This window comes from Ambystoma mexicanum, chromosome 5q, assembly GCF_040938575.1.
Source record: "Ambystoma mexicanum isolate Mex_15411 chromosome 5q, UKY_AmexF1_1, whole genome shotgun sequence".
In the NCBI taxonomy this organism is placed as follows: domain Eukaryota; kingdom Metazoa; phylum Chordata; class Amphibia; order Caudata; family Ambystomatidae; genus Ambystoma; species Ambystoma mexicanum.
In genome coordinates this window covers 450,641,064-450,665,668 of record NC_090933.1, presented here as the reverse complement: position 1 = coordinate 450,665,668, position 24,605 = coordinate 450,641,064, and positions in this window count along the sequence as shown.

Genomic DNA, 24,605 nt, shown 5'->3' with positions numbered 1-24,605 from the left:
GCCTCAAATATCCGAAGCATTGACAATTGCTTCCGCAGGCTACTTACTGAAGGAACGCTGGTGCTTACGAGATCACACCTTACATCAGGCTGTAGTCCAACTTCAGGAATGTGTCCGTGTATCACTCTGTGAAACCTGGTGGTCTTGAACCCCGTGACCTGGGGCCCTTTAAGACAAGGAAGCAATACTTAGAGATGGATGGGGATGCAGAACTTACTCATACATCAATAATCAAACCTACTCAGGAAGTTGGCAACACTTAGTACTGTTTTATTAAAAATGATCTGAAACAGGGAGTTACAACGGACATCAACAGGCGTTCACTCGATTTCTCTTAACGTGTTACATGAAAAAAAACACATGTATAGCAAACATTTGTCATCATTGAGGTCACACTACGTGGCAAACTAAGAAAACCTACTTGGGGATGTGGTAGGCTTAACTTTGAAACATCTAGGTATATGTTCCATACTTACGGGGTTGTGAGTGGGTCGCTAACATCAGGTGGACAATTAAGCCCATGCTAAGTGCAAGTCATCTTCCGTGTTATACTAATACTCGACACTCCATTGGTTACACAAATTATAGGGCTCTTTTATACATGGCCCTCTATAATTGGTTGGAACGCTTGTACCCTTCTGGAATATTCCAGTTGCTAGCAGCACACCTGCTTATTACCCCAGGTTCTGGGAAGGGTGGCCTGGTCATGCCTCCCCACCCAATTAGCCCAACATCTATCATCACTCCATTGGTTTGCCATTCATTTAGGCTTTGAACTTGGCCTTGTAGAAGCTCACTGTGCCTGAGAATAAAAGGGAGTGTGGCATGGTCTTATCTTCTGGTTTCGATGTAGCTCGACCCAAAGTCATTTCGATCTGACCCTGTAACTGGAGACCACGTTTTCAAGCTCTTCATTGCATTTAATATTAAATGATGAATTCTTGACAACTGCAATGTTTTTTCATTCCACCTCAAACAGAAGTTTTTTTCTTTCTCTCGTCCATGTAGCTTCTTGACAGACACACAGGCTCACGGTGGCCTCGACCCTTGGTGCTAGGCCAGCCAGCCTTTCTTGAATTCTCCTTTGCCATCAGCTATTTTCCACTGTGTCACATCAAGCTCTTTCTCTTCACAGGTTTTTAAGTTTGCTAAAGTGCATTGTGGAACATCCTGACCCTAATAATTCCTATGTATATACATTGGCGCATCACCGCAATCTATTCACTACGTAGCAAGCCTCAAGATTACTTTGTCTACTTGCGTTACAGCATCTCTACAAGTGTAAAAAGACTTTGGCCCTCATAACGACCTTGGCGGAGATCCATGGTGCTATTTGCACCATGGTCCATGGCGCTAAGCTGCCAACTCCGCCATGGTGGTTGGCGGACTTACCGCCCCATTCCGACCTTGGCGGGGCGGTAAGTCCCCAATCCCCATTTACCCTTCCCATTCCCATTTTTGCCCCATAGGGTATAATGGGAGTGGGGAAGGCGTTAATTACGCCACCGTAAATTACGGTGGAGTAATTAACAACAAGGTCCCTTAGCGCCATGGATTTTTCCGCCTGCAAAAAGCAGGCGTAAAAATCACCATGGCGCTACGGGAACTCGTAGTCAGGCGGAAAGGGGCGCCATGGTTTACGCCAGCGTAAACCCCTTTCCGCCAGGGTCGTAATGAGGGCCATTGTATTTTTTTCAGTGTTTCTTTGCACGAGCATCTTCATTTCAATCCTGAAATGTTGCTTAACTTAGACACCTCCTCTTCAGATCTTATAGAATGTTTATGTTCCTTGTTCATTTGTGTCTTTTCTCGGTGCGTCAGTTCTACTTTACGTGATGTCAACTGTCCTTTCTCTCATTCATTTTCATACTTCTTCCGGAACTCTCTCCAGAAGACCATTATGTCTTTGTTAAAGCATGTAAGTTTGGATACCTTGTCTCAAGAACTCTTTGCGATATAGGCATCCTCACTGGTACTGCACATATAGCAAATTTCCAGTTCCCAACATATAGGCAACATGGGTCGGAGCTTCTATTAGGGATATTTAGCTCCTCCTCTACACTTCCCACTCTGGTTGATTCATTGACCACTCTCTCATCAGTCTTCACATCTAAACATCCTCATCTGAAGAAGTGCTTCTTTGGAGTCCATACCTTTATGACTCCTTTTAGGCATCCTGCTGATGTCACATGCTCATCAACACTCCAGGTCATAAGACTGCATTGTCCATTGGGACTGCAGTAGATCCATCTTCCCACATACTTCTTGTGGTTCTTCGGACACAGGAACTTTGTTAAATACTGGCCTTTACATAGTCTTTGATTTCTTCATCTGTCAGAATCCTGATTCAAAATCAATCACATCTTCATTCCTACTGCTTTCTTTGCAGTCTTCTTGCATTGTGTGATTATTATCCTGATCACACAGAACCCAAACATGATCATCACCAACAGGGCTCCAAAGAACTTGAAAATGTTCGCCAACCATTGTGGAACCCATTAAAAGATTGACACAAACCAACTGTCATCATCAATGTCTTCCACTTTGTCTTCTATCTTGAAAGTAGGTTTGTCAGCATCGTTATGGCCTCTGTCAAGGTGCCATTCTCGTTGTTGTGAGAAGGTATGAATGTGCGTGTAATCCAGGATAGGTGTCCCCAACCACTTAGACCCAGGGGAGTAACAGAACAATTAGCGAAAGAGAAAGGGGGGTCACGTAAAGCAAACCATTGAGCAAATCAACAGGATAAATTGCTCTCTATGCAGGAGCTCAATGAGGGGATAGACTAGGTCAAGGAGAGTATAACATCAATCAATCTTTAATGTACACATATCCAATAACATTACACATGGTGCTGAAATCACAATAAAAACAGCATTAAAACACACAGTCAATAATGGACATTTCCAATTAAAGTGCATATTAGTCTAATAAGCATCCTATAATATAAAGTGAACACACTGTGCATAGAATAATTCAGAAACATATTGCACCAGAGGACAGCTCCAATCTCAAATTGATACCCAGTATATATTCAAAATCAAAATGATATAACCAAAGTAAGGCACTAAAAGGTATGAATGTGCAACATGATTCTCCGATTTTGGCACAAACACCTCCATCCATAGTTGTAATCATATCCAAGACATATCTGCTCTGAAGCGCCATCAGGTGTATGGCTCTTAGCTCCTCCTTGATAGCATTGAATCCCTTTACGGTGGTGTTGATCTCTGCAGAAGCTCCCATCTGGTTATCTGTAACCACTTGGCATTTGCCATTGTCTGGATCCCAGGCATAAAGATAACAGTACAAACTGAAGCAGTCTTGCTGAACAATTTGTGTTCATATGGAATATCATCGAAGGCCTCTATCTATTTGGCTGAGAAATTGTTTTCTCTCTCCTTCAATCAAGGATGTTAGCAGATCTCTTCTTCCTCAGGTGAGCATATGCTTTTGGAAACTTGCCAATGTTCAGGTCACTCTACGGGATCACCAATGTTGGTACATGAATAATCATGATAGAACACAGCCCTCCACAATCTTCGGGCAGCTTCATATAAGCTCTGGATCCACAGGCCCAGTAGTGATCCATTATCACCACTGTCCCATCTTTCATTCCTGCATATCAAAAATTCAACCACATTGTTGATTCTCTCCAACTTTTATCATGCCATTGTTTCTGAAGCATCATCTGCAATGGGCCGCCTTTATCTTCGACCCACGTCAGAAGCTTTGCCAGCCTCAGCCACAGAGGTGTGCATCCTTTTTTCACTTGTTCAATAACTGGATCGTGATGACCAGTTACTGCCACAGCTCTGCATACGATTATGCCTTCTTCCCAGCCATCTGGAGAAAGTACTGTTCCCCAGATTCGCATCTGGCCTCTTTCCTTACAACTTCGAACTTCTTCATCAGTCTTTATTTGGCAGTTGAGTTTCCTGTTTATTTCCCTTTCTGATTCCAGCTCCCTTCATACCAGGCTGTTCATATCTTATCACATGATCTCTGGTGTGTGCTCTTTCTCTTGTGTTCAAATCTTGGACATAATCGTCTTCTTATGGGGCTGACCATTCTGTCACCCATATCAAGGATGCCGTTCGACCCTGTAACTGACCTCTTGTATGACAGAGTGCAAGGTGAGTCAGTCAATGAGCTGTCAGACATCTATCTCAATAGCTTTGAATATTTTAGACATTCCCGTAGCATAAGGCAGGAGAGGGCATACATAGCAATCCTCCTTAAACATTCTTTTTCCCAATTCGTTCATAGGCTGGTACCACATGTTATTCCCCAAATGTGCTGTAATGTCTAAATAATAATTGAATTCATAATCATACTTCCTTGAACTTCTCTTGGGTTTCTTTCCTTGCTTTGCTAAAAGAGCTTGGGCCTCATTACGACCCTGGCGGTACGGAGTGAACAGCGCCGTAAAAGGTGCCGGCGCCATTCACTCCGTACTGCCGCATTACGAGTTCCCCTCGCGGGACACGGTAAGCACGCCTGGGAAAACCAGGCGTGCTTACCGGGTCCCGCGAGGGGAAGAGGGAGCAAACAACGGGCCATCTCATAATGGCCTGTTGTTTGCTCCCTCTCCCATTCCCATTCAGCCCCATGGGGGCTGAAATGGGATTGGGGAAGGACCGTGTCCGGGTCCTTGGAGGGAGGAATTACCGGGCCTTCCGAACTCGGAATGGCCCGGTAAGTCCTCATTCCGAGGACCCGGACCCGACGCGATTTCGGCGGCAGCCATGCTGCCAATAGCGGCATGGTTACCGCCAATCTCGTAATGAGGGCCCTTGTATCTTATAATCATTAAGAATATCTAAAACATTCAATCCTACAATAGGACTCTGTTCTGCTCAATTTATGCTTAGTTCAAAATGGCGCAGGCGCAATGCATTCTGGGAGCGCTCGCAGCCATGTTGGATATTTACTTCACTCCGCAGTGAAAGGCTGCACACATTTTGCTGAAGTGTTAGATTCACAGTGCTGAGACAAACATGCTTTTTCAAACTTGGTATGCAGTCAGGGCCATTTATGCTGGGAAAAGCTAACGTTGTTATGACTTGCTACTGTTCTCTGTGGAGCATGTTTTTAGAGCAGGGAGGCCCTGCGTTCCTTGGGGGGAGCTCCCGTTTGACCCAGCTGGCAACCGACGGCTGTTCCTCAACTGCACAGGTGCAATTCCAGAAGGTTTGAGAATTAACTCCTTTTTTTAGATTGCCTTTATAGGCAGAAACCTGGAGGGGTCAGGTGAGACTTCAGCCAGAGAAGGACGCTCCATCTGGCCTTCCTGTGAGCTGTGGCACTCTCGTCCTGGCTGTCCTCGGGGTCTTCCAGCCGTAAATGGTGAGATGAGGAATGATAATACGCTCATGGTGATGTATTCTTTTTTTGACTTCTTTACTTTTTCTGTGATCTATGTCCATATTAGTTTTCTGAGTTATTTCTATGCACTTGTAATCTTTGAATAAATAGCCGTAAAGAGCTGATTATCTTCTAAAGCGTGCGTGGCTGTGAGTTATTGTGTCTGTCTGTTTTTGGGTTGAAGTATTTGCTCTATAATTGCATTGGTGTTTTATGGTAGTTCCGTGCACTTTTCAGAGGAGAGCAATACAGACTCCTAGGAACATTTGCCAGAGGGGTTGGTGCTTTTACATGGGCTACTGGTGTAGGGACAATCACATACAGTCTTGGCCTTCTTACTAGGTCTAGGTCTGCAAAGGTGACTGGAGTGGGTAGGATTCACGGAACCCCTTCCTTTTTGGGACCATTAAAGTAAACAGAGTGGATCAATAGAAACAGAAAAATGATAATAGATGCTGAACAGGCATAAATGATGCACCAATACATTAGGGTCCACCATCGGTGTCGCTCCACACGTCGTTGACTCCCTTCACTTTCTGGAATTGCAATATTTTCAATGGACCACTTTTTCCCTTTAATTACTTTTAACGAAAGTAAAATACTTTTTAATTAGGCACATTTATCAGGTGTTCAGGAAGCTGCCTGATTTGTTCTATAATTGCTGCCAATAAACGTCTAATCGCCGGGCTTAGGATCTTGGATAAAAGTGCTGCGCCCAACAAAAGCAGGGTAAGCTTGGAGTATAAAAACAAAGACAGCAAGAAGTAGTCTGTGTACGTCAACATCTGACAGAACCATGGGCATATTCAAAGGGAAATTCAGTGAGGACGAGAAACGAGTCAGGGAACTGCTCCCTTTTCCAGTCGTCGAAAAGCAAGTCTAAACTGGGCATTTTTCCATTTACTTCAGCACTCCAAAGTTCAATGTCAACAAACTCCTGTGGCTCAAGAACAGTAACTTTCTCACTTCCTGCTATAATATCTATAAGGAGTGTTTCAGGGGAGCCACAGTCCAAATGTACACATTTGTCTATCTACTGGACAGCCTTTGCGTCCTTCTTCCTCGCCATCGATCGAGTCTGCACATGCTGAACTTCTTCTTCTTGACTTGCTTCCAAATGGGTTGGGGATATGTTGGCCTCGCCAGTGTAGGCTTTCACATCTCCTAAGTGAATCCAAGCTCGGACTTTAACTGCTGAGGGAGTAATATCTTCCACAACAAAAGGGGCACTAAATCTGGGTTTGTGCCACTTCCTTGTGAAGTTTCTTACTAGAACGGTGTCTCTGGCAAATAATTTAGGAACACATAGGTTTTCAGGTCCGGTTGCTTTATGGTCTTCATCTATGTTCTGGGACCGACACCCCTTCCACTTGAGTTGATCTGAAATGACAGAGATACTGGCATGCATACATGTTAAGTATGCATGTAGCTAATTTACTAACAATGCTGCAGTTGTCTGAGCATCACTCATAGTCCTTGATGGAGGAGTCAGAGGCGTTCTCATCTGCCTCCCTGTTACTAGTTTGTGTGGTGTGAGGTGGTGGTTATTTCTCAATGCATTTAATGCAAGGGACAGGCAATGCAGCCACCCTTTCTTCAGTGTCAATTTCAACTTTGATATCCTTTCTTTGAGAAGACAGTTGAGTCTCTCACATATTTTGTTCGCTTGTGGATGATAAGCAGACGAAAACTTATGTTTAATGCTATGCTATAAGCTAATTATTTGAATACCTCATTCGCAAAATGAGGTCCATTACCTGATCTCAGCACCTCACTTATTCCCCATTTAGGAAATACTTCTCGAACTAAAAACTTTGCAGCACAAATGGCATCAGGATGTGTGCATGGACCGTCTTCAATCCATCTTGAGAAGGGGCACACTACCACTATCATATACCTATATCGGTTACAAACCTGCAGCATGTCAACATAGTCAATATGTAAATGCAGAAAAGGACCATTTGGTCAAGGAATTAATCCTCTGACTGTTCGCAGCGTGTGCCTAGCACTAAACTTTTGACATATAATGCAATTAACTACATAAAAAGCAACATGTTCTAACAGGTTCGCTATGAACCAGTCCTCCACAATGGCTGCTGCAAGGCTCCCCCTAGTAACATGCGCAGGGTAGTGTAGCTGTTCTAACACCATCCTTAATAGGGCTACAGGCATCACCAGTTTACCAGTGCTGTCTTGTCACCACAGTGCTTTGGAAGGGGATAAAGAACACCCCCTTCATGTCCACAGTTCTTTTTTTTCTTCCTGTGGAGCTCCACCTTGGAGTTCCATCAACTATGTTCTAAACATATGATTAAACCCTTCATTCACAACCTTTATTCCAACTATTTCTTTCACATGAGGAGTATAAAAACTAGAAATATCAGTAAATATGCAACCCTTTTGGCCTCTTCGTCTGTGGCTTGGTTCCCATGTGAAATAAAGTCAGTTCTATTAGAATGTGCTGCACATTTAAATATTGCAATGGCGACTGGGATTTGTAGTACTTTAATAAGTCTGTCCAGTAATGTGGCGTGTTGCACTGGAGTGCCGTCCGCTCAGATGTAGCCCCTCCTTTTCCAACGTGCTAATCCTGCATGCACAGTTGATGTCACGTAGGCGGAGTCACTGTACACCATCAATTCCTTCCCTGCGTGATTCTCGAGCATGACAATAAGCGTCACCATTTCTGCAGCTTCCGCTGACAAATGAGACGGAAGTCTCGCACTTGCTACTACTTCAAATTCCCTGTTCGCTCTGTGCCTTACCACGCTGAACCTGTATGTCTTTCTGCATCAGTTTGATCAATTTTCGGAGACCCATCAATAAATAGAACCTCCACAGCCGCTAAACCATTCTCCTTTACCCTCGGGATATCATCATAGAACTCCTCATGATTTGAGCAATCATGCACTTGCTCATCCACGGCCAGTGGTTCGGCTACAAACGTGGCAGGATTTACCATTTTACACCGGACTATCTTGATCGCTGGATTCGATATAACCACCTCATAAGCAGAAGCTCTTTGAGATGACAGTGTACCCTTAGGTTTCTCCAAAACAGAAAACAAAGCATGCTCAACAAATAAAGTAATGGAACACCCCATCACTATGCTTGCAGACTTCTCGAATGAGAACGCGGCTGCTGCCTAAATTCCCACTATAATATGCGAAGGGTTTGTACCCCAATGTAGTTCTCTGTGTGAGCACTGCTGTCATAACTGTTCCATTTGTGTGTGAAAACAAAAGGAACTCCTCAGAATAATTGGGAATTCCTAAAACTGGAGCTGTGCAAATTGCTTTTTTCAATTCATCAAACCTTTCCTCCATCTCTTCAGTCCATTCAATGTTTTCCTTATTCACATGTGCTTTCTTCAGAGCCTGCAAAAGGGGTCTCGTACATGAACTATAATCAAATATCCATGCTCTGACATAATTACACAGTCCCAAAAACGCCTGCATTTGCTTTATCGTGTGTGGTTTTGACGTTTTCATGATTGCCTCAGCTCTTTCAGGTGTAACCTTCTTTCCTTCATGCAAAATTAACTGACCTATGTACAACAACTCTTCCTGGCAATACTGTAATTTCTCCTTATCCACTTTATATCCTTTGTCTGCTAATATAATCATTAGCTGAATCGAGTCTCGTCTGCACTCTTTCTCTATTGTGCTACAGACTAAAATATAATCTATGTATTGCAGCACAACACTTGGTAAATCAATATTTCTTAAGTCCATCTCCAGGACCTTATTAAAGATCAATGGAGACTCACAGTAGCCCTGAGGCAAACGTGTGCTTTTCAGCTTAGTCTGACGAAATGTAAATGACGTAAGATCTTGGGAATCTTTGTGCAATGGGATTGAGAAAAACCCATTTTTCAAGTCAATCACTGTAAAATATTGTGCTTCTGGGGGAATACTGCATAAAATCCTCGCAGGATCTAGAGAAAACTCTGCTTCTACAATCTGGTTAATCTGCCTCATGTCCTGGATTAAACGCCATGAGCCACCCTTCGATTTATTAATCAGATACACTGCGGTAATACATGGTGATTCTGATGTCCCCAAGATGCCTTGTTCCATCATGGCTGATAGAGTCCTAAAAATGCCCTCATCTGCCTCTCGAGACATAGGATACTGTTTTGCTTGAGGTAAAATTGCTCCTGGTTTAAACTTAATTTTGACTTTTCACACCCCCCTTAACAGGCCTACATAATAGGGCCCCATAGTCCACAAAGAGGTTGGCACTTTTTCCATGCCCTCATCAAAAAACGTTGGAGGCTGCTGCACTATCACCATTCGCTGTGGAATCTCCCTTCTTTCTATCATGATCCAATAAGTAATGCTCATCTCGAACACCACTTTGTCGTCTGAGGGGTCTTCTTTAAACATATCCTCATCAGTGTCATCAGCCAATATGTACCCTTCCCCAGTGGCAATCACTGTTCTCATGGCCTGCCCTCGTCATCAAATCCTTCGAGCATGTCCAATTCCCCTCGCACTATGGCTGCCTGCAATTCCAAGGGAAAAACCTGTCCCCCCTCTTCGTCCATAAGCATCTGTGGCCTTTAAAAAAATTCATCAGGGATTTTCATAATCTTGCCCACTACACCTGGTAGCCATGTTGACAAAATGCGTACCACATAGTGAAACACTTCTGGCTCTAACGGTGCTCCCCACAGAGCTATTTGTCCTGTAAATGCCATGATAAATTTGGCCACATTTAAATAATGTATTCCTGGCGTGGAACACACTGTGCCTTCGTCAGTGGAAGAGATTGTCATATTTAGCTTCATCATTAAATCTCAGCCGAGAATATTAACTGGTGTCTGTCTTGAATACAACAATGGGACAAACATATCACACTCTCCTATAGAGAATGGTAATTTCTCAGTAAAAGGAACTCTACTTATAGCTTCAGAGAACCCTTCGGCATTCATGACATTTCCTGATAACGAAAATTTTCCCTCTCGTATACATGAGCGGGTTGCCCCAGTGTCTACTAAAAAAGAAAAAGATTTGGCTCTTATGGTAACATCAAGCCTTGGTTCCTCTTGAGGATTCGGCATCACTGATAGTACTAAACACATCAAGTTACCCTGTGAGCTGTCCTATTGTGCGTACATGCTTATTCCCGTACCTGTAAAAGGATTCCCTCCCGCAACAGTGACACCCCCTACGCTAGGAGTCAATAACTGTCATTCGTTTGCACTCTGCTGTATCTGCATGGGTGCATGCTGTGACTAACCTTACAGTGGATTCAGTGGTGCTTGCTGTGGTTGCAAAGCCTGTTGCGTTTGCGGCACTTGTGCTTGATACACTGTCTGATCTTGGGCGAACCCATCCCTACTTTGTCGGCCATATGCCCGAGGATAAGCTGCCCCCCCTCTTGAGAATTGCCCATTCTGTACATACCCTTGGCTCCCACATGTTTGCGCAATGTGCCCTGTCATTCCACATGTCCAACATACTCAAAGGAGTCTCCTAATCTGACCTCCCTGCATGCCGTGATTATCGTTCTGCACATTCTGAAAACTACCTTGGTTATTCTGGAAGCTTCCTTGATTTTTCTGAAAGCCTCCTCTTCCTCTGAAACCTGTTCCCCTGCCTCTCTGTATGAATCCTTGATCTGACTGCCATTGGTTATTCGCCTGCGGCACCCCCACTACTTGCTATGTCCCCAGCCCCTCCCCGCTGGTCAACATTGATCCTTCTATAGCATATTTTGACAGTTTCTTCTGTACTAGCTTAGCTTCCTCGAGCTTCCTAGCATCTTCCCTTTTTTGATTTTTCTCTTGCAACAATCGTCAAATGGTGCGCAATTGTCAGCTGTATATCTGGGAATGGCTTTGCTTCCATACCCAGCAGCTTCTTGAGCTGTCTCTGTACCTGTTCTGTCAATCCCTGACACAAAATATGATAGAATACAGGTACTTATTTTCCCCAAAGCTCTTGAGTTATCAAAGACCACTGCTCCTGAAAATTCTGAATGTAAGCAAGTGGATCCTCACCTTCCTGCATCTTACGTGCCATAAGTGCACCCAAATCTGACATATCGGGATATTGTACTCTGAGCGCAGACCAGACTGCTGCTCTGCAATTATTAAACGGCACTCCATCATGCGCTGTATTCTGTGCTGTGACACTTGAGTATCCTGCTCTCGTCCAGATATCCTCAGCCCTTTCCCCAAGGATAGCTGCTTGAAGACCCTTAATGTCCCCTATAGCTAAGGTATTTCTTCCTATCATTTTTTCCAATTCATACATCCATTTCCCCAACGTTAAACTGGGAAATGTACATCTTAAATTGTCCTTATCCATCTGAGGCCAAGCGTAATTGTGAAATCCCAAAATCGCAATCAGCCACCCATTGTCTGCCTATCCATAGTAGGGACAATGGTTCCTGATCGCCTTCTTCCTGGTAATGACCTCAGTCTACTCACATGTGGTGGCGATTCCCCCCCTCACTATGAGATCACCTTTTATGTCACTCTGGGCACGCCATAGGCTCTGGTGTCCTTTCTTTTGGCTAGTCTAAATCTGACCACTTTACTTCCTTGTCTGTCCGAAAACATCCCTCAGGACCATATGCACTCACACCCTCCTCCTCACGGAAGGTTTCTCTTTCTTGGTCTGACATATCTTGTCCCCAACTAATATGGCTGTCATCTTTCTCGTCTCTGTTTAGAGTCAGTCTGTCTAAAGACAAGGCTCTGTGCTCGAGACTAAAGAAGCTTCCCTCCTTGCTCTGTGACTGAGCATTTTCAGATCAATCGTCTCTCCATGTATTTCTTGATTCGCTTTTGTCCTCATCTCCTGATAAGCCTTCTCGATTCTGTCTCTGATAGGTCCTATCGCAAAATTCTCCTGTAGGTCTACCCTGGAGGGTCCTGGCATTGCTTCTTACAACGGGAGAAACTCCTCTATGTCCTCCCATAATACTATGGGACTTAGTTCCATTAGCTCCTTCTTGATCAATATCGTATGCCCTCAGTCTTCCCTTTCATTCCATTTTCTCATCAAATTATCTTTGTTTCTTTGCTTCCTCTCTAAACCTTTTTCTTCCAGTTTTTTCACTTCTCTTCTTTCATTTGACCTACACTGCTCTTCATCTTTGCATTCTTTTATACCTTAATTTCAGTTCTTCCTCCTCTGCTCTCTTCCTTTCTAACCTATCTCATTCTTCGGTTGCTCTTTGCCTGCTCTTCCTTCCTTCCTTTCTTAGCTGTTCTTCCTGGTACATCTGTTCTCGTCTTTATCTACTCTTTACTTTACACTCATCTTCTTTCAATCGCTTCTCTCATTCCCTGTCTTTTTTATTTTGCTCATCTTGGTATTACCTTGCCTTACTTCCTCGATGCTCTTCCCATCAAGTTTGAGCAGTCTCAGACCACCCATCCATTCATTCTGTATGAGCGCTATCTTGTCAGGTTTGTCTTTTTAACCTTTCCATCTCTTAATTGAACGTCCTATGTCTAGGTTCACACTTGGCCACTAACTTTTCTCTTTGTTCTTTGGGACTTTAGAGATCACATCCTTTTCTGGAGTTCTCTCTGGGCTCTCGTCACTTCTATAAGCAGGCGGTTCATGTATCAGATTACTATACCCTGTGGCTGATGTTTGTTCCCTTAATGAGTACAATCCTTCATCTTTTATACTATCACCATTTACTTCAGGTGCGGTAGGGGAAGCATAAGGCTCAACACCCCCCTCTTTACACTAGTTAAGCATCCAGTCTTCAGGAGGTGGGTCTTCCCGTTCCTCCTGATACATCTTCCAAAGCTCAAGGCTAGCTAACCTTTTCTCTGATTTCTTTCCCTTGTACGCAGCGTGCAAGTATGTGGTCATATGTTGCAAAACTGCTTTTGACAGTGATCCCCCTTGTGGCCATGGCATGAACATTTTATCTGCCGTGCCCTTAGCCCATTCTGCACTATATTGCTTAAGCTTGGGTGCGTGTTTTGGCAACTGTTTACATAAGTGCATAAGAGGAGTAACATCCTCCATTGTGACAAGTCTCAATCGACTGTCGTTAATTACCTTTATTTTACACAAAGATACTTTTCAGAAAAATAATGAAATATGAGCATGCACCAATGGTCACCGCTCCAAGCCTCTATGTCTCACTTTACTTTAATCTACCTATTCAGTCAACATCATTAGTGACTAAATAATTTACTCTAAACCTCTTAACACAATCTATAATTTTTCGTTCTTTGACATCTCATTGTTTCCTCGATACATAAAATACATACAAAACACAAACAGACAAAAATGGCCGGGCCCAACATATATCACTTCTCAGCGCTCCTCGCTGCTATTCTTGCCACTAAATTTTACTCCGATAGGGAGTGTAAATTATTTCCTTTAGCAAAGCTTGTTCGCTTGTCGCCTATTGATCCACTTGGATTTTGAAAGAACTTCTTTTAGACGTTCTTTGAACGTTGGATTATGGCCTTATCTGTGATGCTCCTCATCATATATACCTCTATGTGACGCTCTTCATCATTAACTAAATACCCCACCAACCCTCTATTACTTTCTTCCCATTATAACTTTCCCCAATCAATGCACATTCATTTTTTTGCCACCTTTCTCAATCTACTCACCATTTGCTTTTCAGCTCCTGACCCACGGGATCATCTCCTCCTCAACCATCCACAGTCGCCTTTGGTCCGCTCAGCTCCTTGTGAAAATCAGGAGGGGATTTCATGAAAGAGAGACCCGTCCCACCCCTCTGTTTATGTCTTGCAACAAGTTTTTCGGCCACTATCCACAGGAAGCCTTGCGGTCCTCCAGCTAAATGGCAGAGGACATCCGATATTCTGATACCCTTAAAAGCTTACTAGGTCGATGGTTCTTTAACCATTCTCTGCTACCACATGAACCCTGGGACCTGGGGCCCTTTAAGACGAGGTAGCAATACTTAGAGATGGATGGGGATGCAGAACGTACTCATACATCAATAATCAAATCGACTCAGGAAGTTGGCAAAACTTAGTACTGTTTATTTAACAATTATCTAAAACAGGGAGTTACAGCAGACATCAACGGACTTTCGCTCGATTTCTCTCAACGTGTTACATAACAAAAAAACACATTTATAGCAAAAATGTGTCGTCATTGATGTCACACTACGTGGAAAACTAAGAAAACCTACTTGGGGATGTGATAGGCTTAACGGGAACATCGAGGTATATGTTCCATAATGACGGTGGTTGTGAATGGGTCTCTAACATCAGGTGGACAACTAAGCCCATCCCCCAAGTGCAAGTCATCTTCCGTGTCATACTAATACTCGACACTGGTTACAAAAACTATAGGGCTCTTTGATACGTGGCCCTCTATAATTGTTTGGCATGCTTGTACCCTTCTGAAATAGTCCAGTTGCTACCAGCATGCCTGCTGGTATGCGAGGTGCTGGGAGGTTTAGCCTGGCCATGCCTCCCCACCCAATTAGCCCAACATCTGTCATCACTCCTGTGGTCTGCCATTCAATTAGGATTTGAACTTGGCCTTGTAGAAGCTCACTGTGCCTGAAAATAAAAGGGATTGGTCTTATCTTCTGGTTTCGGTGTAGCTCGACCAAAAGTCATTTTGAATCTGACTATGTGACTGGAGACCATGTTTTCGAGCTCTTTGTTAAATACTAAAGAAGGGCGTTGCCCCAAAAGTGGTACAGCACTGGTGGGGGTCTGATACTATGAAAAACACGGAATCCAAAAACTGTATAAAATGAATTCTAACCTGAATCCTGAATGTAATTCTGATTCACATATTGGTATCTAAAGATATCCTGATTTAATTGCACTTTGGAAACCAAAGTATAATCTAAAGAAGTGAGAAAAAAGAGGGGGGGGTAAGCTTATGTTTCAAATTAATTCTGTATTTTATTAAATAAAAAACTAAACTTTTTTCAAAAGCACAATCATAATGGTCTGAAATCAAAAAGACTTATAACACAGTGATTTGGTGAAATTGAAAAATACACTCATAGTGGTTTCAAATTGAAGTCAGAAAAACTTCTAACACAGTAGTTCAAAAACATTTAGCATTCAATAAACTCAGCCTCAGGCCCAGGCTGCACATGATCTTGAACTGTGCTCCACTCATCTTTCACTTTTACACATATTCTTAAAACCTTCCGTATAACACATATGTACAATGCGTTGTTGCTTGCTGTCTGTGTTTGTACTTTATAACTATTAATACCAACACTGATAGCCCATTATGAGTCTATGTACTTAGGGGGGAAAGAATCTCTGTTTTGTACTGAGTAAAACATAGTGCCTCGTGCGATAGTCATGTAGGAGGTGAGGCAGAATATGTTACCATGTGGTCCTTTGGGGCCTCCTCATATGTGATGAGGGTGACAGAGTGCGTTCTGGGACACGTATGCCACTTATGGCATTTGGTCAGAGTGGGAAAGAGGGCATTCTGTGTTTTGGCACACATAGTGCTGTATGGGGCTCTCTTCACATGAACGTGTTATACCGCTGTGGTAGTTGCAGCAGGGCACATGGCTATGGTTCACCAGTTTGGCATTACTGGGTATCCGTGCCAGCTTCAGTCTCCTAGAGTGTCGGGGACTATTGGGCTCAATATGGCAGTGCTGTGGGACTTTGGGTTACCACATTAGGTGGTTTTAGCCTTGTTCCATGCTTTCACATTACCAATATCTAGGAAGACTTTCTCTTCAAACATGCCAGCTGTCTCCTGTCCCTGTTTCATGGCGGAGCGCCGCGCCCCTCGCCAGTGTGTGGCCATGTGCCCCGTGCCCCGCGCCAGTGTTTCCATATGCCCCCCTGCCCCTTGCCATTGTGCTCATGTGCCCCCGACCCCTGCCACTGTGTCCATGTGCCCCCAACCGCCGCCACTGTGTACATGTGCCCCCAGCCCCTCCCCAGCATGTCCATGTGCCCCCCAGCCGCTCGCCAGCGTGTCCATGTGCCCCGTCCCCAGCCATTGTGTCCATGTGCCCCCTGCCCCTTGCAAGTGTGTCCATGTGCCCCCTGCCTCTCGCCAGTGTGTCCATGTGCCCCTGACCCCTGCCACTGTGTCCATGTGCCCACCCACCCCACGCAACTATGTCCATCTGCCCCCTTGTCCCTCACCACTATGTCCATGTGCCCCCTTGCCCTCTGCCACTGTGTCCATGTGCCCCCGACCCCCGCCACTGTGTCCATGTGCCCCCCGACCCCCCCACTGTGTCCATGTGCCCCCAGCCCCTCGCCAGTGTGTCCATGTGCCCTCTGCCCCCACCACTGTGTCCATGTGCCCCCTTGCCCCTTGCCACTATGCCCATGTGCCCCTGACCCCCACCACTGTGTCCATGTGCCCCCCGCCACTGTCTACATGTGCCCCCAAGCCCCTCGCCAGTGTGTCCATGTGCCACCTGCCCCTCGCCAGTGTGTCCATGTGCCCCCTGCCACTCGCCAGTGTGTCCATGTGCCCTCTGCCCCCACCACTGTGTCCATGTGCCCCCTTGCCCCTTGCCACTATGCCCATGTGCCCCTGACCCCCACCACTGTGTCCATGTGCCCCCCGCCACTGTCTACATGTGCCCCCAAGCCCCTCGCCAGTGTGTCCATGTGCCACCTGCCCCTCGCCATTGTGTCCATGTGCCCCCTGCCACTCGCCAGCATATCCATGTGCCCCCTTGCCCTGCCACTGTGTCCATGTGCCCCGAGCCTTTTGCCAGCGTGTCCATGTGCCCGCGCCTCCCGCCACTGTGTCCATGTGCCCCCGGCCGACCCCCACCACTATGTCCATGTGCCCCTTTGCCCCTCGCCAGTGTGTCCATGTGCCCCTGCCACTGTGTCCATGTGCCCCCTTGCCCTTCGCCAGTGTGTCCATGTGCCCCCTTTCCAATGCACTAATCAAACCCATTTTACACTTAGCTCTAGGTTCTGAAGGAGATGAAAATAGGAGACCTCTGCCTGTTTGGTACAGGAATAATGAAGTCCATGAAACAACTGTAAACAGTACAACACAACGCTGAGGGTAACTTGTCGAATCAGAAGAAAATGGGGTAAGTGTCAAAATCATTAAAGACTGCGGATGCCATACATGTTTTCTAGTGAAATATTCTCCCTCTCCCCTTTTATCCTGGCTTTCCCCTATCTCCATGCCCGCCTATCCGCCCCTGTCCCCCCAGAATGTGATTTCGCTCTGTAGTCCTGTTGAAATAACAGGGCGGATCCACATATAGAGGGGATATGGGTTAATGCACTTTGCGTGGCAACATGGACCTTGACACTGCTACATATGATGATCCATTCTTGTATGAAATATCACAATACACTGATACCATAACCATATTTTTCTTAGTGTACTGAGGCATAATGCTTTATAAGGCCACTTCCTGTGATGTCGTGGGGTGTGTGTGTGGGCAAATGACACCACTTCCTGTGGGGGCATGGTGAAATGGCATCACTTCCTGTCATGTCACTCTTGGGAGCGTGGCACTGTGATGTCACTTCCGCTACCCCTGGCATTTTGGTGAAATGACGTCCCTGAACACAGGTTAGCTTTAAATAGACAATAATAGAACGCCACACCTCGCGCTTTCTCTTACCTAAAGCGTGCATCTCCACCCGGCACGCCAGCACCAAAAGACTTTCACACCTGTAAAGAAGGAATGAAAAACACTAATAAAACTTCTGCAAACCACCATATAAGAGCAGACAAAGACTGATAAAACAACAAACCTACCTGTCTGCAGCAGACCTGGGGGCCCAGCAGGCCTGGACCCGAAGGAAGGCGCACTGGACCAGTGAAGTAACTCGGTCAGAGCGCCAGCAACCGCTAAGCACCCCTGCACAAGAAATGCAGGACGGATAGCTCACTATACCCGAAAATAAGGGGAGAAAGGCACAGTGAAAGGGGGATCGGTTTAAGGGAGGTGGGAGATTCACCCAATAAAGACAGTTATTACAAATCCTCCCTACTGTATTGCAGATTCATCATTTCCACGTTGGGCAACTACTTATCCAAGGTTCCAGACCTCAGAGCTTTCCAGACGCCCCCGAGATATCAGGTGAGCGTAACAGAGCTTGAGTTTTCACCGCACAAGCCGACAGTTCCGTTCCAGCTATCAGGTTCTTCAATGGTTAAGTCTCTTTTCAATAAAAAGTCTCTTGCCTTTGAGGGCCTGATGTATTCAATAACAAACAAACACACAAAGAATTCCTTTCCAAATGGACTTTGGGTGATGACTTTTCACCCCTCGATCTCCCATGACCGGGTTCGGACCCACTTGACAAGGCAGACAATTCACTTGCCCTGGTCTTCCAATACTTTTTACATTCACAAGTCTTAGTGTCTTTTTAAACAGTTCTTCAGGCTTTGCTCCTTTGTGTCCACTTCCCTCTGCCGGGTTCACTTTTGCCAACTTTTACCAAACAGTTTACTATGGGACTTTAGACTTTGTCCCTTCTCATTAGCATCCCTCTTCCGGGTTCACTCATGCCAACTTTTACGAAACACACTGTTCATATACTGATATCAAGATGCAGGATTCATTTCCCTTAGCTTCATAATCATCTGTTGGTCAAAGACTTTCGACGGTACAGAGGATTTTACAAGACCCCTGCATGACCACTTTGAGCTCTCTTCGCCTCTTCCCAAGGCCTTCTGGTTATGGTAGTCTCTACCATAGGGTAATCACCCAGAGTTTCCTGCATGAGCACCCTTGTGGTGACGGACTCCTCTGTTGCTGGGTTTCCCCCTCTTTTCTCAATAGTTCCTTCAAATCTTTCAAAGTTCAAATTAGCTGCTTGCTACTTTTCGTTCAACACAGTTCATTTTCTTATCGACTCTTCTTCTACTTAAAGTCAAGGTTGGTACCATAGAGACCAGCATCTCTCCCCGGCTTGGTAATCAGCAGAGGAAGGTCTTGTGTACCATTGATATCTGCTGCAACACAAGCTAGCCTTTGTTCGAGGTCTTATGTTTCCGTCGGTGGAGGTCTCACAGATCTTGATCGGAAAGGACAAGGTCACTCCTCTCCTTGTCACCCTCTCGGTATTCGCCGTCTTTTGCCTCCTCTTGAACTGCTGTGCTGAGTTAGCTCTCATGTCATACGGTCTGCCTTGCTCAACCTGTGCTCTCGTGCTCCACCTTTTATCCCTATGGGGAAGGGAAAGGGCAATCTGGTGTGTGTGATTCTGGTCAATTGCCTGACGCTGGCTGACCCTTGTATTGGAACATATCAGGTAAACAGCTCTGGTGTTAGGCCGTTGTCTCTTGTCTTGTGCAAAATGTTTGTGTCGGAAAAGGGCAGGGGCAGTGTTTTAGAATATCCTACTTGGTAGGATGGAGAAAAGATGCTGAGAGAAGGGGGATACCGTGTCTCACCCATCTGTGTCATACTCTCACTCGCCAAGGACCCCCCATCCAGGTGATCCACCCTAGCGATGGCCTTGTCCTGGCCACCTGGATGTCGGATCCCTGGGGACTAGCCAGCGAGACACTGTCAGGTTTTGTCACAGAGCACAACAAGTATATTCGGCTTACAGCCACATCTCAAACCTCTCCTTCCTCTTTGCCTCTAAGAGCTAATAAGCCAAAAGGGTGGGAGTGTTTTAATTATTTCATTTGAAATGGGCACACATAACTTTTGGATGCCACTGAGACTATGGGCCTCATTCCGAGGTGGGTGCAAAGGGACACCGGGCACCGTTAAGGACGTTGGTGCCGGTAAACCCTTTGCACCCTATTCCGAGGTCCCTTAGCGGGTCCCACAATGGGTGCCTGGTTTTATCAGGTGCCCTTAGCGGGAGCCGCTAAGGAACCAGAGAGCTAATAACGGTACCGCAAATTGCAGTACTGTTATTAGCTACTTCCCCATTCCAATTGAGCCCTATGGGGGCTCAAATGGGAATGGGGAATGGATTTGTCAATGGGGATTTACCGGTCCCTCCAGGTCGGAATAGACCAGTAAGTTCCCATTGAACCAAGTCGGACCCGGTATGGGAGGTAGTCATGGTGCAAATAGCGCCATGACTACCTCCATACTCGGAATGAGGCCCTATGACAAAGAAAGCGTGATATATTTTCTTAAATCATCATTAAGGGTCTGATTCATGGGAATGTGCACAGTAATACTGGAGGGTCTGCGCGCTGCTGAGAAGGACACTGTGCGAGCCTATTCGCAGATTTAAAAAAGCATACTCCGCGTATTCATGGATCCAAACGCTCATTTCCATCAGACGTGCAAAGGGAATTGAGCTACATGAGGAACACCCAAAGCATGCGCCCACGCAAACCAAAAACAAAGCTGAAGACCAACCTTCCTGCAAAACTCTGTGTCCACCTTCAATACAACATCCAGCACCCCAGCTACTCTGCGTGAGGTTCCAAGTAAGTAACGGCTGCACCCCAGCTACTCTGTGCGAGGTTCCAAGTAAGTGACGGCTGCACCGCAGCTACTCTGCGTGCGGTCCCACGTAAGTAATGACTGCACCCCAGCTACTCTGCGTGAGGTCCTACATAAGCAACGGCTGCACCCAAGCCACTCTACACAAGACACCACATAAGTAATGGCTCGACCCTAGCTACTCCGGGTAAGATCCCATGTAAGGAATGTATGCACCCCAGCTATTGCGCCAGAAGGTCCCACATACTATTGTCTGTGCACCCTGTAAACAATCCCCAAGGCTCACATGGCACACAAAGTGCTGGCACATACCCTGGCTGCAGATCAGCCCATTAAGGGTCGGACACCACCCACTAGTCCAACCTCACCTCTGCCACCACTCCAGACAGCCCTCATAACCACCCACCAGCCCACCTCATCTCTGCCACTACCCCAGGCAGTCCTCACACCACCACCCATCCCCCCTCACCTCTGGCACTATCCCAGGCAGCCATCACACCACCCACTAGCCCTCCTTACCTCTGCCACTACCCCAGGCAGCCCCTCACACCACCCACCAGCCCCCACACCTCTGATAGTACCTCAGGCAGCCCCCTCAGAGTACACTCCCCTCCCCACACTGCCCTCAGCTCCGACACTACCCCAGGCAGAACCATCACAGTACATCACCCTCCCCACACAGCCCTCACCTTCAACACTGCCCCCAGGCAGTCGCCTGATAGTACACTCCCCTCCCCACACTGCCCTCAGCTCCAACACTACCCCAGGGAGCACGCTCAAAGTACTCTACCCTCCCCACACCACTCTCACCTCCAGCACTACCTCAGGCAGCCCCCGACAGTACACTCCTCTCCCCACATTGTCCTCAGCTCCAACACTATCCCAGGCAACACCCTCACTGTACTCCACCCTCCCCACACCGCCCTCACCTCCGACACTGCCCTCGGCTGCCCCCCAAGGTCCAGCCACCAACCACCAGCCCCCCTCACTACAGACACCAACCCAGCCCCGCCCTGCCACATCACTGCATAATAGTGCAATTTTGCACAATTTACCTGAATTCTACTGGCATGCCACCAACATGAAGCACACAGGCAACATACCCACCCATATACCCAACAACTAGGCGCTCTGATGCAGAATGAAGATTTTCACCTCATCACAGGACTCCCTGGTACATCACAACCAGTGGCACAGCAACAGACAGCTGAATTCATCAGCAGCTACACAGTGAAACCACCACATACATGCCACACAGTAAAGCAATGTGCTGCAAAGTGACATATCACTGTGCACATCTGTCATTGCAATTTCCTCAAACTGCTGTAGGTGAATTATCTAGGAAGACATCACTCAGAGGTGTGGGATGTTTCAACCTACTAGTCCAGGCCCTGCAACATTGCTGTGCATTGCTTGCAGCAGAAACATCAGAATGGCCGCCGGTAAGCATGCTGCTCGCTAAAAATCACCAGAAAGTGTGCAGTAAAAATATGAAAAATAGGCCACCATCCACTTTTGCCTATGTCAGTGGGAACACAGGAGACCACTGCCAAAACCCATCATTTGGCTGCCCACAGAGCAAAATCATTGCAAAAGAAATCCAGAGCTGTTTTAAAAAATCTATTTTTCCCTGGCTGTCAAATTTGCAAAAATCATGGCTAACAAACCACCCAAAAAGATCCAACCTCCTTGTTGGGTGGTGAACATCATTCTACTTCGAGAATACACATAAATACAATGTCCACAGAAGTATATATTATCTGAACAAAGTCCACTTTTGAGGATGGTTGAGCTGGAAGAAATCTGTCAAAAATGGGTGAAGTACCGTTAGTCACCTCTGTCAGAAGCTGGCGATTTAAAACCTGTCATGTGTAAAGTTTTACATTGAACTCAAACTATGCCAAAGAAAGACTTGCTATCAGAAGCCTAAGAGGTGGATACAATTCAAAACTATATTCTAAAAAGGCTTGAAGTAAGACATTGTTTGATGTATTTGTTAAAAATGTAAGTTATATTTTAGGATAAGACAATTTCAGACATTGGGCCTCATCACAACCTGGGAGGTAAGTACCGGTCATTACCGGCATGGTGCGTGTCTGTGCTGGCAATAGACCACTAAAAGCAGCCTATTACTAGTATGCGGGCACAAGCTTTGCGCCATGCCTGTAATGACCCCACCCCCATGCCGTAAAAGGGCGAAAAATCCTCCTTTCCGGCATCGTACATGGTGCAAATAGCACCTCCGGCATCCAAGCCATCGGCATTAGCGGTGACCGCTAATAGCGGTCCCCTCTAATAGTGGTAATCGCTAATAAGCGGAACCGGAAGTAGCGTCATCGCACAGGAATGGAAAAGAGCAACGCGGCCATCTTTAAAAACACAATCCATTGCTATCCACCACAAACAGGAGCCATCTGACCCCCAGAACTCTGCCACACCTCCAACACAGTACCTGCTTCATCTCACCATGCCGAAAGCTCTCAAAAAAACCACTGATCTCCTGTGCAAGGAGCACTTCTCCCGAGAGGAGTTATCCATGCTGGCGGAGACGCTGCAGGAACATGCCGATGTTGTGTTTTCCTCAGACATGTCCCGCCCTGCAGTGCAGCGCAAGAAACAGATATGGACGGAGGTCGCCCAGAAAGTAAGTACTGTTGGCACCACACCCCGCACTCCCAAAGATTGCCGTAAGCGCTGGGACGATCTGCGTTTACGCGTGCGGAGCATCCTCTCCGCCAACCGCAACCTGGGGATGGCGACAGGCGGAGGTGCGGAGTCCCCCATCAAATTGCAACCATGGGAGGAGATATGCACCAGCACCATAGGGACAGAGGCAATTGAAGGAGTGGGGGACATGGAGCGAGGAGCCCCGTCATCAGCCGATGCAGGTAGGTGTCCCAAATGAAACAATGCTAATACCACCACGATAATGTCCACCTGAACTGACAGTGCACTGATGTAGAGCAAGGTCCACCAGACACATATGTACAAGACTGCCTACAAGCAGTGCACAGCATCACCTTGTCCACATGCACAATGCACCCCATATGTGTTTCAACCCAGACGCCTCCATGCATCACCCACCCAAAAGCCAAGCAACCCGTATGGCACTCCCCCAATGTCAATCAACTGCCATTCCATATGAATGCAGCCACCCCAATGCATGCCTGATGCCTGTAGACCCATCACTAACCCTCTCCCTCTGTTGGTCCCCCACAAGCACACATTCAGACAGCGGTGACGAGGACACCTGGGAGGAAGATGCCACACCACAATGGAAGGTCATGGGCGAGGAGGGAGAACACCGTCCCTCGACTTCAAGGGGAAGAGGCCAACCTGCACCACTGCGGAAGGCCAAGAAATCCCCACAGACCACAGCACCAATGTGCACTACGGCCCCTACAACAGCACCCACACCAGCCACCATCACCCAGGAGGCAGTGGCAGAAGGCAGAGCATCGGCTGCCAGCAGCACAGTGGGTGAGACAGCTGCCACAGTAGCCCTATCGGACGATGAGGCAGACGTTCAGCTGCATGGCACAACACCCGCCACAGACCCCCTGCACTCACCACAACTATCCCCATGCAGCTTGCAGAACAGCAGCATGCACGGGCTGTCACCTGGTGATTCATTGCCCGCAAGTGCCAGCCCCTCGCCAACTGTGCCTGATGAACAAAGCATGGTGGAAACCCCTCACACATCCACCCAAGTTCCAACCAGCCAAGAGGGCATCAGGGCTATTCAGATGCGCCAGGAGGAGCTCAGAGGGCTGTTGACGCAGCATATAATGGAATGTCGCCAGTCAAAGGATGACATAAGGGAATGTGCTGCATCCCTGAAAACAGCAATCGAGACCACCTCG